This window comes from Lithobates pipiens, unplaced genomic scaffold, assembly GCF_037356315.1.
Source record: "Lithobates pipiens isolate NorthernLeopardFrog02 unplaced genomic scaffold, aLitPip1_a1.2 Scaffold_16, whole genome shotgun sequence".
NCBI classification, from domain to species: Eukaryota; Metazoa; Chordata; class Amphibia; order Anura; family Ranidae; genus Lithobates; species Lithobates pipiens.
Genome location: NW_027507748.1, coordinates 444,867,153 through 444,882,184, shown reverse-complemented (window position 1 = coordinate 444,882,184; position 15,032 = coordinate 444,867,153). Strand labels below are relative to the sequence as shown.

The window sequence follows — 15,032 nt, the reverse complement described above, 5'->3', positions numbered from 1 at the left end:
CCCGGTGCTCACCTGACTCCTTGGATAGAGAGCCGAGGAGTCACGTGAGCGCCAGGAGAAGCTCTGATATAAGTACAGATCAGCAGCTTTTTTTATATAAACAGGCACATGGGCACATAACATTATGGTACAGAGAGGATGGGAGGTTTTTATTGCAGTTATGAAAGCAGCAGGTGGGGAGGGGAGCAGGCACTGACATAGAACAGACAGGTGGGGGGGATTGAGGGAGAGGAAGGCTGCGGATGACGGAGGCACAAAAACTGATCAGGGCTCAGCAGCCTTGATAAACTGTGGTCAGTTTACAGTGGGGTGGGTATAGCCAGGCAGGATCAGCCAAATTACACAGCACAAGTACTGTGCTGTTATTCATGCTTTAAGGGAACAGGATCTGTGTTGTTGTTTTTTAGGGTAACAAACACTTTAAAACAATTTACCGGTGTAAATTGCTGAGTCAGAAAGGTACTGCAGAAAATATGATTCCACTGAACAATGAGGGCTTTATCAGAATGGATGCACCAACACGTATTCTGCTACTTTTTTATAGCTCAGGTAAAAATGCAAGGGCAAGAGAAAATAAAGGGACCAGTTCATATCAATATGATACATTGCAAAGCAATGGATAAGATCTGCATGTTGCAATTTGGATATGCTGACCCACATTTTCCACAAGTCAACAGCATAAGGCATCTAAATTGTGTCAATGTGGGCATTATTGCCTGTAATAGATTTAGGTTTCTGTTTCCATATAAAGACAGGTTCTAGAAAAACAATTTTACAGCTTCTAAAAAAATGTTTACAGATTATTAGAAACATAAATAAGTAAAAACCTAACTTAATATTTAAAAGTTAACTATTGATTATGACCTAACAATAAAACAAAAAAAAATGATCATAATAATGATAATACTACTATTATAAATAACAGTAATTCACTAAAGAAATAATACACTATCAAGCTTTCAAACTCACGACTGATACTAATGTGTATTGTGGGGGTGTGGCTTGGCAAACAGAAGATGTCCTTATCCTCTAAAAATAATATACAGTGCATCCAGAAAGTATTCACAGAGCTTCAATTTTTCCCAAAAAATGTATGCTACAGCCTTATTCCAAAATGGATTAAATTCATTATTTTCCTAAAAATTCACAATACCCCGTAATAACAACACGAAAGAAGTTTGTTTCAAATTTTTGCAAATTTCTTTAAAAAAAAAAATCAAAAAAACATAATGTACATAAGTATTCACAGCCTTTGCCATGATGCTCAAAATTGAGCTCAGGTGCATCCTGTTCCCACTGATCATCCTTGAGATGATTCTACAACTTGATTGGAGTTTATATAATGCCCCACTGTTAACAGTGGATGTCAGAGCACATACCAAGCCATAAAGTCTAAGGAATTGTCTGTAGACCTCCGAGACAAGATTGTATCGAGGCACAGATCTGGGGAAGGGTACAGAAAAATTTCTGCAGCAATTCTGCAGCAGGTCCCAATGAGCACAATGGCTTCCATCATCCATAAATGGAAGAAGTTTGGAACCACCAGGACTTTTCCTAGGGCTGCCCGGCCAAAATGAACGATCAGGGGAGAAGTGCTTGGGAGGTGACCAAGAACCCAATGGTCACACTGACAGAGAGGAGAACCTTCCAGAAGAACAGCCACTTCTGCAGCACTCCAATAATAAGGCTTGTATGGTAGAGTGGCCAGACGGAAGCCACACCCCAGTAAAAGGCACATAACAGCCCACCTGGAGTTTGCCAAAAGGCACTTGAAGGGCTCTCAGACCATGAGAAACAAAATTTTCTGGTCTGATCAAACAAAGATTGAACTCTTTGGCATGAATGGCAAGCGTCATGTCTGGTGCATATTAGGCACTGCTCATCACCTGGCCAATACCCTACAGTGAAGCATGGTGGTGGCAGTATCATGCTGTGTTGATGTTTTTCAGCGGCAGGAACTTGGAGACTAGTCAGGATTGAGGGAAAGATGAATGCAGCATTGTACAGAGAAATCCTTGATGAAAACCTGCTCCAGAGCGCTCTGGACCTCAGACTGGGGCGAAGGTTCATCTTCCAACAAGGCAGCAACCCTAAGCACACAGCCAAGATAACAAAGGAGTGGCTACGGGACAACGGTTTTACAGGAATAACTGAAACCTGTCATTCTGTGCATATTTAACAACCTGCTCCATGCAAAATCACCTATTGATTTCAATAGAATCCACTGTGCCCTGAGATCTAGGGGCCCGCCTGATTACTACCCCCTTGAGAAAAGATTTTCTGTCTCCCAAGCTTTCTCGGTGTAAATCTTTTCCAGGACCTCTCTCCAATCATAGGAAAGCCCGAAGACCACCTCTTTCCCTATTATGAGGGAGAGGTTTTTTCATGCACATGGCATTTTCCCCTCTGCCTCTGATGACCTGACCACTCCAATCTGATTTATGCATACCAGAAACAGATCTACCAGAGCGATATCACAATTTCCATTAACTTTTTCAACTTGCTGGCACTCCTGGTGGGTCTCCTGACAAGCCCTCACCTAGGTGAGGAATATTTCTTGCTCCACTTGCTAGAACTCACGGTAGCTGAGAACACCTTTGTCCCAGCTCTAGCATACGCAGCAACTCCAGAAACAAGACATTTCTGACTTCAATCCTCCAATCATCCACTAATAAAAATGCTGTTTTTTTTCTCAAACATGATGTCATGGTTATGCAGTGATCTTCCTGTGTTTGCTTACCTTCCCCCATGTCTTCAGACTAAGAAGCTAGCCACTTCCACCTGGTGGTTTTTATAACCTCTCCTCTAAGCATGGCTCCACCCCAGGCCCTATCAGGGAGCCCTATATTAACCTGTGCACTGCAGGCCTCAGTGCTGATCAACCATTGTGTATTAGCTTCCTGTTTCCTGCCGTGTGCTCTGCTACTTTTTTCCGTTACCGACTTTGGCGTGTCTTGACTATCCTTGTTTGCCTGTGATCCTGACCTTATGGCGTGTACCCGACTATTCTTGTCTGCTTGTGGCCCCGACCTTGGCTTTGTCTCTCACCATCCCTATCCTCCTGTTGCCTACTGTGGGTGTGAGCTGGGGGACCCTGGGGGTCGCGACCGGGAGCCAGTTGCAGCCAAGTCCATCCTCACTACTGGAGGCTCTGGTGAACACCTGCTGGCTCTTAGACTCCGTGCCCCAGGGAATCTTACGCTCTAACCCCAGTGGGATCTGTCCCCCGTCTGCAGCAGTCAGCCGTAGGGTCCACAACCTTGCGGTGCACTCCTGATCCCTACGGTGTGCACCTGTCACCTCGCCTCAAGGTGACCTGACACATGATTATGTATTATTTGCAAAATTCCCTTACAAAGTGAATAGCATATTTAGTAAATAAATCACCATGATACAAACCTTCTCCCTTAAATTGTCTTCCAACAGCAAAATGTATTTGGGGATAAGAATGCCAACTAATTCTTTGGACTTATTCAGAGAAGCAATTCAATTGTTAAATATGTAAAAAATAGTACCTACTTTCTTGGAACGACATGAACTGATTTTGGAGATTGGTTATCATCAAGGTAAATGTCCTTCCTCTTATTATACCTGATGCAAACAATACCGATTTGCCTACCTAACTCTTTGAAGGAAATCCATGCCCTCTGCACTATTTGTATCTGGCGTAACTCCACTCCCTGACGCAAGTATTCTTTGATTAATGCTTGAAAACATAAGAGTGCGCTTAGGTCCCCAGATTTCATTAGCTATTATTTGGCTTGCTTTGTATTGTGTATAATTGTTACACAAATCAGCGCTCTAGGGGCTATAGTCATGTCCACCCTAAAACACCACAAAGGAGATACAATAAGAGGGAACATCACTGAAGTTTCCTGGTTTACTTTGGACTTGGAAAAGTTTGAGATAAAAATAATTTGAAAGCACATTTGAGGAAGAACAGTGGGAGGAGGTCTTACAAGCTGTTCAGCTATGCTCTCTTAATGTAGCACAACGCCTGTCCCAACTATATATAAATTGGAGTAAAGCCCCATACACACTATCAGATTTTCTGCTGTTTTTTTCCTTCGGATTTACCAAAACCATATATTATGAGGTCAAACCTTAAGAGTTTAAATTTGTATGCAATCAGGCAGGCCCTTGCACTACATGGTTTTGGTAAATCTGAAGACAAAAATCAGTAGAAAATCTGATAGTGTGTATGGGGCTTTAGGGAGAACTCTGAGTGCCCTAGATGCTCTAGGGACCATGGTGACCTACCGTATATACTCGAGTATAAGCCGAGATTTTCAGCCTCTTTTTTGAGGCTGAAAGTGCCCCCTCGGCTTATACTCGAGTCACCGCTGTCTGACTGCTCGATCAGCGTATCGAGCAGACAGACGGCGGACATTAAAATTCAAAAGCCGCGCCTCCTTCTCCGCCTCCGCCTGTGATAGGCGGAACACTGAATTTCCCAGCAGTCAGTGTTCCGCCTATCACGGACATCCGCTCATTCTCATACTACGGACGAGTATGAGAGGATGTCCGTGATAGGCGGAACACAGGCTGCTGGGAAATTGAGTGTTCCGCCTATCACAGGCGGAGGCGGAGGCGCGGCTTTTGAATTGTAGAATGGCCGCCGAGAAGAGCGGCGATCCTGGAGCGGCGATCCATCGGCACGACACGGGACGGAGGAGGCACGGGACGGAGGAGGCACGGGACGGAGGAGGCACGGGACGGAGGAGGCTCGGGACGACGGCGGCTCGGGACGGAGGCTTGGGACACAGGTAGGCTGGACACACACACAAGGCTGCACGGACACACACACACACACACACACACACACACACACACACACACACACAGGGATGGATGGATGGATGGATACACACACACACACACACACACACACACACACACACACAGGGATGGATGGATGGATGAATACACACACACACACACACACACACACACACAGGGATGGATGGATGGATGAATACACACACACACACACACACACACACACACAGGGATGGATGGATGGATGGATACACACACAGGGATGGATGGACGGACACACACACAGGGATGGATGGATGGATGGATGGATGGATGGACACACACACAGGGATGGATGGACGGACACACACACAGGGATGGACGGACACACAGGGATGGACAGCCATGTCTCACCCTCGGCTTATACACGAGTCAATAAGTTTTCCAGTTTTTTGGGGGTAAATTGGGGGCCTCGGCTTATATTCGGGTCGGCCTATACTCGAGTATATACGGTAATTCATCTAAGTTACATCTATATTGGACAGGGGTTCTTAATACTATTAATATGGTATTCCAGATCAACATCCAGAGGAACCCTAAACCATATATATTAGGTATTTTGGATGACCTCCCAATTGGGGATAATCCTAAACAGGCCTTGGCTAGAGCTCTGTTTCAGGCCTGTAAGCTTATTCTTAGACATTTAAAGGTAGCTGCTCCCACAGTGAAAGAATGGACTACCAAAATGGGGGAACTCCTTGCATTTGGAGAAGTATTTTCCAACACCGAGGACGCCCTGGCAAATTTACTAAACTATGGTCCCCATGGTTAGATACCCCTGGGCTCTCTCTAGTGGATTTGGTATTGGACAAAATACTGATTTAATGTACTTGTCATAAAGATGACGATTGAAGAACCACTTGTTAAATTGAGGCTCAACTAGTCTTGTTGAGTTGTACAGTGGGCATGTTCTGAGGGTGATCAATATAATCCAATGCAGGAACGTGATTGCTTGTTATAATGGCTGTAGTAATGTATTATCTGGAATCGGTATTATGTGTACTGTTCATTTATTTGTTCTTTTTTCTAATAAACTTCTTTGAGAAAAAAAAAATACTTTGAAAGGATTTTTTTGGACTGTGACTTTAAGAGTACATTTAGTTTGATAATAGTGAGTGCTGAATTTATTTATATATTGTGTATAATTTACTGGAACTGCCATGCTGCCCATAAAGATTGGGTATGCAATCTCCCCTGCTTGGAGACACAATTCAGGGCCTCCTACTTTCTTTTGGTATAACACAAATTTTCCATCTGGTAACATTAGACCTTTTTCATCTAGCTGGAACTTCAAATACCACCCCTTTTAAGCCTTGTACACACGGTCGGAGAATCCGTCGGAGTGTGTCCTATCGGACCGTGTCGTCGGATAATTCGACTTTGTGTGGTATGCATCGGACTGATTCCGTCCGAATATCCGTCGGACCCAATTTTCCAACTTGTTGGAAATATTTCCCGACCAACTGGTTCGATCGGACATACTCCGATCATGTGTAGCGAATTTTGATCGGACCAAGTGCCACGCATGCTCAAATCAAATTCCTACATCAAAGCTATTGGCTACTAGCCTGAATGTAGTCCCATCGTAACGAAATTACGTCATCACGTTCTGAAAGATCGGATTTTTCGACAACTTAGTCCGACCGTGTGTATGCAACAGTTTCGGACACAATCTGTCAGACTAAATCTGACGGACAAAATCCGACGGATTTGGTTGGCAGAATCTCCGACCGTGTGTACAGGGGCTTAGACAATACAGAACCAAGTATACTTTGCTAAGTAATTTGTTTGGAATTTGGTAATGATATCAAGAAAAGCAGTAAAATAGATCCCCTTCAGCCAGCAACAATAGATCCCCCTAAAAACAATGTACCACCCACAACAAAATCCCCCCCCACCCCCAGCAACAATAGGCCCCCAGCAGAATCAACAGATCTCCACACAGCCAGCATTAATAGACTCTCTGGCAGCCATCAACAATAGACCTCTCCCCCAACAGTAGATATCGTTCAGCAACAACTGACCCCCCCCAAGCAACATAAGACCCACCCCTAGCAACAATAGGTCCCCCACCAGCAACAATACACCTCCTCAACATCAGCAGACCCCCCCCCCCCACAAAAATATATCCCCTCCAGCTAGAATAGATCCCCCAGCAGTGAGCATCAATACCCTGCAGCACACCCCAGCACCCCTTGCCAATACATACAGTCAGTTCAGGAGGTGCCAGAACGCGTTCCCCCGCGTTTCCGCTGAAAAAAAGCCCTGTGCGTAACCAACAACCCTCCAAATTTTTTTTTTTTTCAGGCACCAGTTCCAGTTAGAAAAATAAATGACATGCTAGCTACCCTCTTCGCCATACAATATCTGCCCTATACAATCTTCTAGGTACTGCCTCCACCTACTGATACTACAATTTAGGACAAGACAAGAACAAGACATTTATTTTAGGTTCACTCATGACCAATGGAATAAATCCTGCTCACTTACAAGAAAAAACTCCATTAACACAAAGTTTCAGGAATTGTGCTTAAACGCCTGTCAAGGTTGTACAGAACTCCCCAAAACATCACAGCTGTTTTCTGGAAGTGTCATATAGATGTTGGCATTATGGCGTTGGTCTATAATCCCTATTTGGTGAGACTGGCCCAATATTCAGCTCTACTGAGAACATATACCTAATTCAATCTTGCAAGGCTTGGAACTTCCCCTAGATCAGGGATAAGCAATTAGCGGACCCCCAGCTGTTGCAAAACTACAAGTCCCATCATGCCTCTGCCTCTGGGTGTCATACTTGTGGCTGTCAGAGTCTTGCTATGCCTCAAGGGACTTGTAGCAACAGCTGGAGGTCCGCTAATTGCATATCCCTGCCCTAGATCCTATACCTCCTCCACTGCTTTTCCACATTAAAAGGCTATTCTTAAATTCCTTGAATAAATCTCAATCCATTAGGAAATATCTCTAGCTTTTGCTGCTAGTGTTTTAATAGAGCTTTACTATTTATAGATTTTTACATAACTTGTCTTGCAAAATGAATCAATTTCTCTTGTTTTCATGATTCTTTTTTTTTTTTATTTGTTCACCACTTCTGTAAAACCTTTATAAATAAAGATTGGAAGAAAAAAAGCAATATCATATCCTCTCGTTGCGTAACTGTATTTAGTGAGGTCGTGTCTCTCTTGCCCTAATTAGATATTACACTCTGTACTGTATTGCAGATTATAGGCAAATTCTAGGTCACAGAGGAATTCCATGACCATGTAAGGAAAAGGCTGCAAGATTTAATATCTATATAGGTATTTGAACTCTGTAACTTAGGCGTGTTTTCCTGTGACTTATTCTAGTGTAATAGGTGGACCTGGGTGTGTGCAATAGATGTTTGTTACTAAGGACACAAACATCTGTATTGCAAAATACCTATATTCCAGCTGACACTTTCTAAATACACTAAGAAATTATAGGTTACACTTGACTGCTAAGGTCAACCAGGTACATGGTTTTATTTAGTTTAAGTTAAAAAAAAAATTGACATTTCAGGCTGAAAAAACTAAAAACATCAGTAATTGCACTTCTGTATTAATTTAAATATCAATTGAAACATTTGTTCACACACCGGCTACTTAAATGTGCCATGATATCAACCTCCAACCTTAGAGATGGGAAAGGGACAACTAGCACTAAGAGCCAATCAGGTTCTACTGCCCTGCACATGTGCTGACCGGGGATACATTTGCTGATCTTTTAGGCTCCATTCACCCCTAAGTGTACTGCAGAGACACCTGCTGCACCGCGTTTTTTTTCGTTTTTTTTTTGGTGTTCTTTGGCACATTTTTGGAGCAGCACCATTCGATTTAATGGGCCTTCCTCCACTCCAAAAACGATTCAAAGAAGCTTATGTACTAAATTTTAGCACAGAGCCAGGCAAATGTTGCGATTTTTGCTGCGATCTTAGCACATTTTGTCACTCGACAATTGTGGTAAAATTGCACCGTGCTTGGGGTGCCATTAAGAAATAATGGCATCGCAAACGCATCCCGTCTTTTGCAGCGATTCTGGGATCGTGGGCAGAATCGCATTATTCTGCCCACGATTCCAGGATGCTCAGGTGTGAACGGAGCCATACTAATATGAATGAACAAGACTGATTATTCATTCATAATAGTGACAGCTCACCCAGACTAGCTGGCTGTTCCCCCCCCCCACACAGGAATGCCTATCATTTTCAATAGAGGATGGAGCTACAGCCAGCATTTAGAGGACAACTAATTCAGAAACTAGGATCTGATCTGTTACAAGATGAGTGTACCTTATAACAACATGGCCACTGAGTACTTGCTCCAAGTACTTTTGCTTAGTAGGTAAAACATACTTATAAATGTATTTTCATGCTGCGTACACACACGACCGGACTTTCCCGGCAGAAAAGGTCCGACGGTCATCCCGACGGACTTTCGGCGGAGTTACGATGAACTTCCGACTGAACGGACTTGCCCACACACGAACGGACCAAAGTCCGTTCGTTTGGAATGCAATAACGAGGGTGACACAGTGGTGTAGTGGATAGCACTTTCACCTAGCAGTAAGAAGGGTTGCTGGTTTGAATCCCAACCATGAGACTACCTGCCTGGAGTTTGCATGTTCTCCCTGCCCCTGTGTGGGTTTCCTCTGGGTACTCCGGTTTCCTCCCACACTCCAAAGACATGCTGTATGAATGTGAGTTAGGGACCTTAGATTGTAAGCTCCTTGAGGGTAGGGACTGATGTGAATGTACAATGTATATGTAAAGCCCTGTGTAAATTGACGGCGCTATATAAATACCTGAAATAAAAAAATAACGTAGGACAGGACTAGAAAAGGAAGTTTAGTAGCCAATAGCTGCCCTTGCGTCGTTTTTGGTCTGTCGGACCAGCATACAGAAGAACGGTTTTCCCGATAGGAATTGATTCCGTCGGACAGATTTGAAACATGTTCTATTTCTAGGTCTGTCGGAATTTTTAAAGAAAAAAGTCAGATGAAGCCCACACACGATCGTAATATCCGACGCAATGATTCCGTCTGACCTTTTCTGTGGGAAAGTTTGGCCGTGTGTACGCGGCAATAGTTATGTGTGCCTCTGCTTGGCTGTATTAATAATATTTAATTGTACCTTTATTAATGCAAGAGCTTTTGTGAATAAGGGACTATATACATGCCTTTCGACAACAAATTATTTGTCTGGGGTGACTTCACTGTAAATCTGGCAATAATGTACATTCGGCAGTTGAAGTAGACATAAGTATTAAAAAGCATTTATCAGTTTCCTAAAAAGTCCACAAGTAAACAGTATCAAACCACCAAGGTTTTCTCTTAAGAACACTGACAAAATCTGTCAAGCTTTTAACTATCAATCATATCCTATGCTGGGAGAAAACAATCTCAGCCTGTGACAATGAAGCCCTGTAATGGCGATTTAATACATACTTGTAGCCACAGAAGTCAGGCTGTCTTTTTGCAGCAGGACTTTTTCATCATGTTTTGCAGCTAGGAATAATAAATTGCAGTCATGGGGATTATAGCAAATCCAGTGATTTCTTTGCTCACTGGCTCAGAAATTCTCGAGGGATGTTTCAGGCTAGGAACTATAATTGATAGCTTTAGACTTCACTCATCCAGTGTACCTGCTGATGCAGAAATCTATCACACAAGCCAACTGTAAGCAGCTGACCATTACTAAAGTGACACAAACTCCGGTTAAAAAACAAAATAAAAAAATAAAAAAACACAAGTATGTATTCCTAACTCAAAAAAGATCCCTTCTATTCCTTTCAGCCTCTGCAAAATCTCTTTTTTTGCTACTGTGATCCGACTTCCTGTAAAGCCCCATACACACTATCAGATTTTCTGACGATTTTTTACTGCAGATTTACCAAAACCATATAATATGAGGTCAAACCTTAGGCAATTCAATTTGTATGTAATCAGGCAGGCCCTTCTACTACATGGTTTTGGTAAATCTGAAGGAAAAAATCTGCAGAAAATCTGATAGTGTGTATGGGGCTTTAGATGTTGACTACGGTCATTCTCCATGGTCCCTCTGTATGTAGGAATGTAGCCACCCTCTTTTGCTCATTCCTGAGATGGACTACGGACTATGGGCTATGGACTATGGGATATGCATTGAGCAGTGTACATGATCATAACTAACGTACACAGTTCATTCGAAAATAATGGAAGTGATGGGGAAAAGGTAGATGTTTAGGAGCTCATGGAGGAGATTTAATTTCATTAAAAAAATAGATTAATAAGGGAGTCAGTACGTATAAAACAGTAAAAGAGCTTCATGGAACAAGCGAAAATAATCTATGATCTGCCAATGCCAATGAAACCCTGGTACCACTGCTAATGTTCTAAGATCACAACTTACTCAATTAACTTCAACTTCAGCCCAAACTTTTGTTTTATAGCACCTTTGCCAGGTTTTTCTATCTGAGTTCCTGTTATGGAGATTTCGACTTCCAGAGACCACTGTTATGCCCTGTACACATGGTCGGAAATTCCCATAGAAAAAGTCTGATCGGATTATTTTGTCGGAAAATCCGATCGTGTGTGCGGACTTTTTCTGTCGGATTTTCCAACGCACAAAGTTTGAGAACAGGATCTAAAATTTTCCGACAACAAAATCCGATTGCATAAATTCCGATTGTGTGTAGACAATTCCAACAGACAAAGTGCCACGCGCGCTCAGAATACACTAAGAGACGAAAGCTATTGGCTACTGGCCCGTTTATAGTCCCGACGTATGTGTTGTACGTCACCTCATTCAGAACAATCGGATTCTCCGACAACTTTGTGCGACCGTGTGCATACAACACAAGTTTCAGACAAAATCTGTCAGAAAAAATCTGACGGATTTTGTGGTTGGAATGTCCGACCGTGTGTACAGGGCATTACTTTCACTGGAATTGAGGGTAATCTCAAAAACAGGGAAGCAGATTGCAAAAAAAAAAAAAAAACCTGGATGCAAAAGAGGGTGTTTTTTTATTGCCGTCTGCCCCTAAGGAACATATTTCAGTTTGCTTTTGATCCCAACAACTGACAATGGGGCAGGAATTCAGAAAAATCCTCAGTGAGGACAAAGACAACAATATCATGCTATTCAAAAAGCAGAAAAAAATTGCAGAGACACTAACTACTTCATTACTAGCCTGTAATACCACTACATTGCCAGGGCATATATCAATTTTCAGTGCAGTGATAACTTGACTGACAATTACTCAGTCAAGCAACGATGTACCTCGATATATTTTTGCTTGTTTGGCTGTACTTCTTCTGTGGACCACAGGAGTGCCATTCATTCTGCACTCCTGTGACCCATTTTCAGCAGATGGCTGACGTACAGAGCCGGTCCAGGCTCGGGCAAGATTGCAACAATGAAGTCAGGATCCGCCTGCGTGTTGGACTGGCAACTGGCTTAGGCTCTAAGCAAGCCACGGAGAGCCTAAGCCGGCCACTCCTGCTCCACAGCCCAGCACTCTAGTGAGTGCCGGGGGAGCAGACAGCGGTGACTGACAGTGACCAGCCCTCTGCTCAGGGAGCCCTGAGAAGTGAGCGATCGGCGGTGTTAGATCGCTCGGTTTTCAGTGTTAGACCCGGCGGGGGACAGATGCAGCATTGGACGGATGCTGCACCCGCCTAGGTTAGTATGAATTAGAAAAAAAAAAAAACATACTTCTCTTTTAAATATATTTTTTTAAGAGCTAGCTAGAGCTTTCTCTCAGGGATATTTAATAACCACTTTGTATTCATATTAAATACAATAAAAATAAAAATTTTGAAAAAAAAAACCAGTTTCTGTTATAAAAAGTAATATAGAAAAATGCTAAAACATTACAAACACACTGAAAATGACCCCCTTTTGGAAATTTTTTACCCTGAGGCGATTTAATTTTTTGCCACTATTTTTTGGAGTTGAAGAAAAATGCTGGCACTGAGGTGGTTAAAACATGGAGCTCAGTATTAGTGTACTAAATACAGCACATAGAGGTCATACACAGAGCTGGGAGGAGGTGAAGGGGTTCATGTACAGGGCATATACAGTGGGAGGATGGAGATGTGGCAATGGAGAGGTTAATGTGCAAGATAAGGGAGGGGAAGGGTTATATGCAGGTTATATACCGAGAGGCTGGAGTACAGATGTTTAGAAGAGGAGGTGGGTGAAAGGGTTGATAACAATCCTTGTTTTTCTCCTGCCGCTAATTTGTTCTGTGCTCTAGACTTAATAAAAGACTCATTCATTCATTAGTTCCTCTTTCCTCCCCCTCCTCTATTGTGAGAGGAAGAGGAGTGCTTTCCAATGTAAACACTACGCAGTTTCCCTTTGTGATTGCTGTGATTAATTATCACAGAGATCATATGGTACAGAGCCGCTCAGATTAGCTCTGTGCAATAAATCCGTGAGCCAAAATGTGTAATGATGGCATGATTCACAGCAATTAACAGCCACACTGACCGTCGAAGGGTGAAATCTGCAGTGCCGTTTATAAACAGCACTGCAGAACCAAGCGTCCACCACTTCAGGGTTTTTAGACATGTGGCAGTAGATAAGTGGTTAAAGTGACCCTGCCACTTTGCCTATTTATTTAAAGCCCATGCCCCCATTCAGTTATCCTCACCTTTACAGCATAGCCCATTTGCTACTTTCTCTGTCCTAGCTGCCACAAAATATCAGGAGTTGGCTGGTGTCAGAGCTTACAGGAGGCCATAGCGTTACCCCCCATGTTATGTGACAGGGATTGGCCGCTAAGCCTGAGAACTGCATCATGTGAGAGGCCACACACTTCCCCAAGTGCACTTGAAAGTGTAGTCGCTCTAGATCTAAGGGGAAGATCTAAAATGAGGGGAAGCTCTGATGATTTTATCATCCAATCATGTGCAAGATAAAATGCTTTTTTTTATTTTCCTTGCATGTCCACCTCAGATATACAGTGACTTTACTTCCAGGTGCACTTGAAGTGCATAGTGGATTTTCCTTTAGTAATTAATCCCCCCATCATCTTGTTTTTAGTTATCCACTTCAGCCAGATTCCAGATAGAAAACCACCCATATGGGATGAGTGGATCTGCTTCCTGCAGTCTGTGCTAGGTAATTTTCTGATCACTGATAATATGAAGTGTAGTGATGTGCTACATCTACAACATAATTCCAAAAAAGTTGGGACGCTCTGTAAAATCTACAAAAACAGAATGCAATGATTTGCAAATCTCATAAACCCATATTTTTTCACAATAAAAAAGCTATCAACTGTTTAAACTGAGAAAATGTACCATTTTAAGAAAAAAAAATAAGGCAATTTTGAAATCGATGGCAGCAACGCAGCTCAAAAAAGTCGGGACAGAACAACAAAAAGCTGGCAAAAGTAAGTGGTACTAACAAGGCAGAACCTTTTGCAAATAATTAGGTTCATTGGCAACAGGTCAGTAACGTTATTGGGTATACAAAGAGCATGTTAGAGAGTCAGAGTTTCTTAGAAGTGGGCAGAAGTTCACCAGTCTGTAAAAAGCTGTGTCTAAGGCCTCAAGTACACAGGACGTTAATTTAACACTCCTAAAAGTCAGCAGCGTTTTTGCAGAAAAAATGGCTGACGCTTGTAAGTGTCTACAGATTTTACAAGCTTTTAGGAGCCTCTACAGTACATAATATCATCAAGGACAAGGCCGAACACAATATTGGAAGCGTGTGATCTTCGCGCCTTCAGACGGCACTGCATTAAAAACAGGCATGATTCCGTGATGGATATCACTGCATGGGCTCAGGAATACTTACAGAAGTCACTGTTTTTGAACACAGTTTGTCGTGGAATCCAAAATGTAAGGTAAAGCTCTATCATGCAAAAAGAAGCCATATCAGAACATGATCCAGAAATGCAGCTGTCTTCTCTGGGCCAAATCTCATTAAAATGGTCTGTTGCAAAGTGGAAAACTGTTGTGTGGTCAGACAAATCAAAATGTGAAATATGAAAGTCCTCCAGCCTAAAGCGGAAATGGACCTTGCAGCTCGTTATCAGCGATCAGTTCAAAAGCTTGCATCTCTGATGGTATGGGGGTGCATAGTGCATATAGCTTTCACATCTGGAAAGGCATCATCAATGCTGAAAGATATATTCAGGTTTTAGAGCGCCATATGTTCAGGCAATGGAACAACAATCTGCGCCCAAAACTCTGCCAACTCCATTCCC

General features: G+C 42.7%; 1 protein-coding gene across 1 annotated transcript in view; it reads right to left on the bottom strand.

Annotated features, from left to right (window-relative positions):
* The window catches only part of CRACDL (CRACD like), a 122,746-nt gene that overhangs the window by 42,237 nt on the left and 65,477 nt on the right, over positions 1-15,032 (bottom strand). The gene's annotated exons all lie outside the window — the stretch shown is intronic.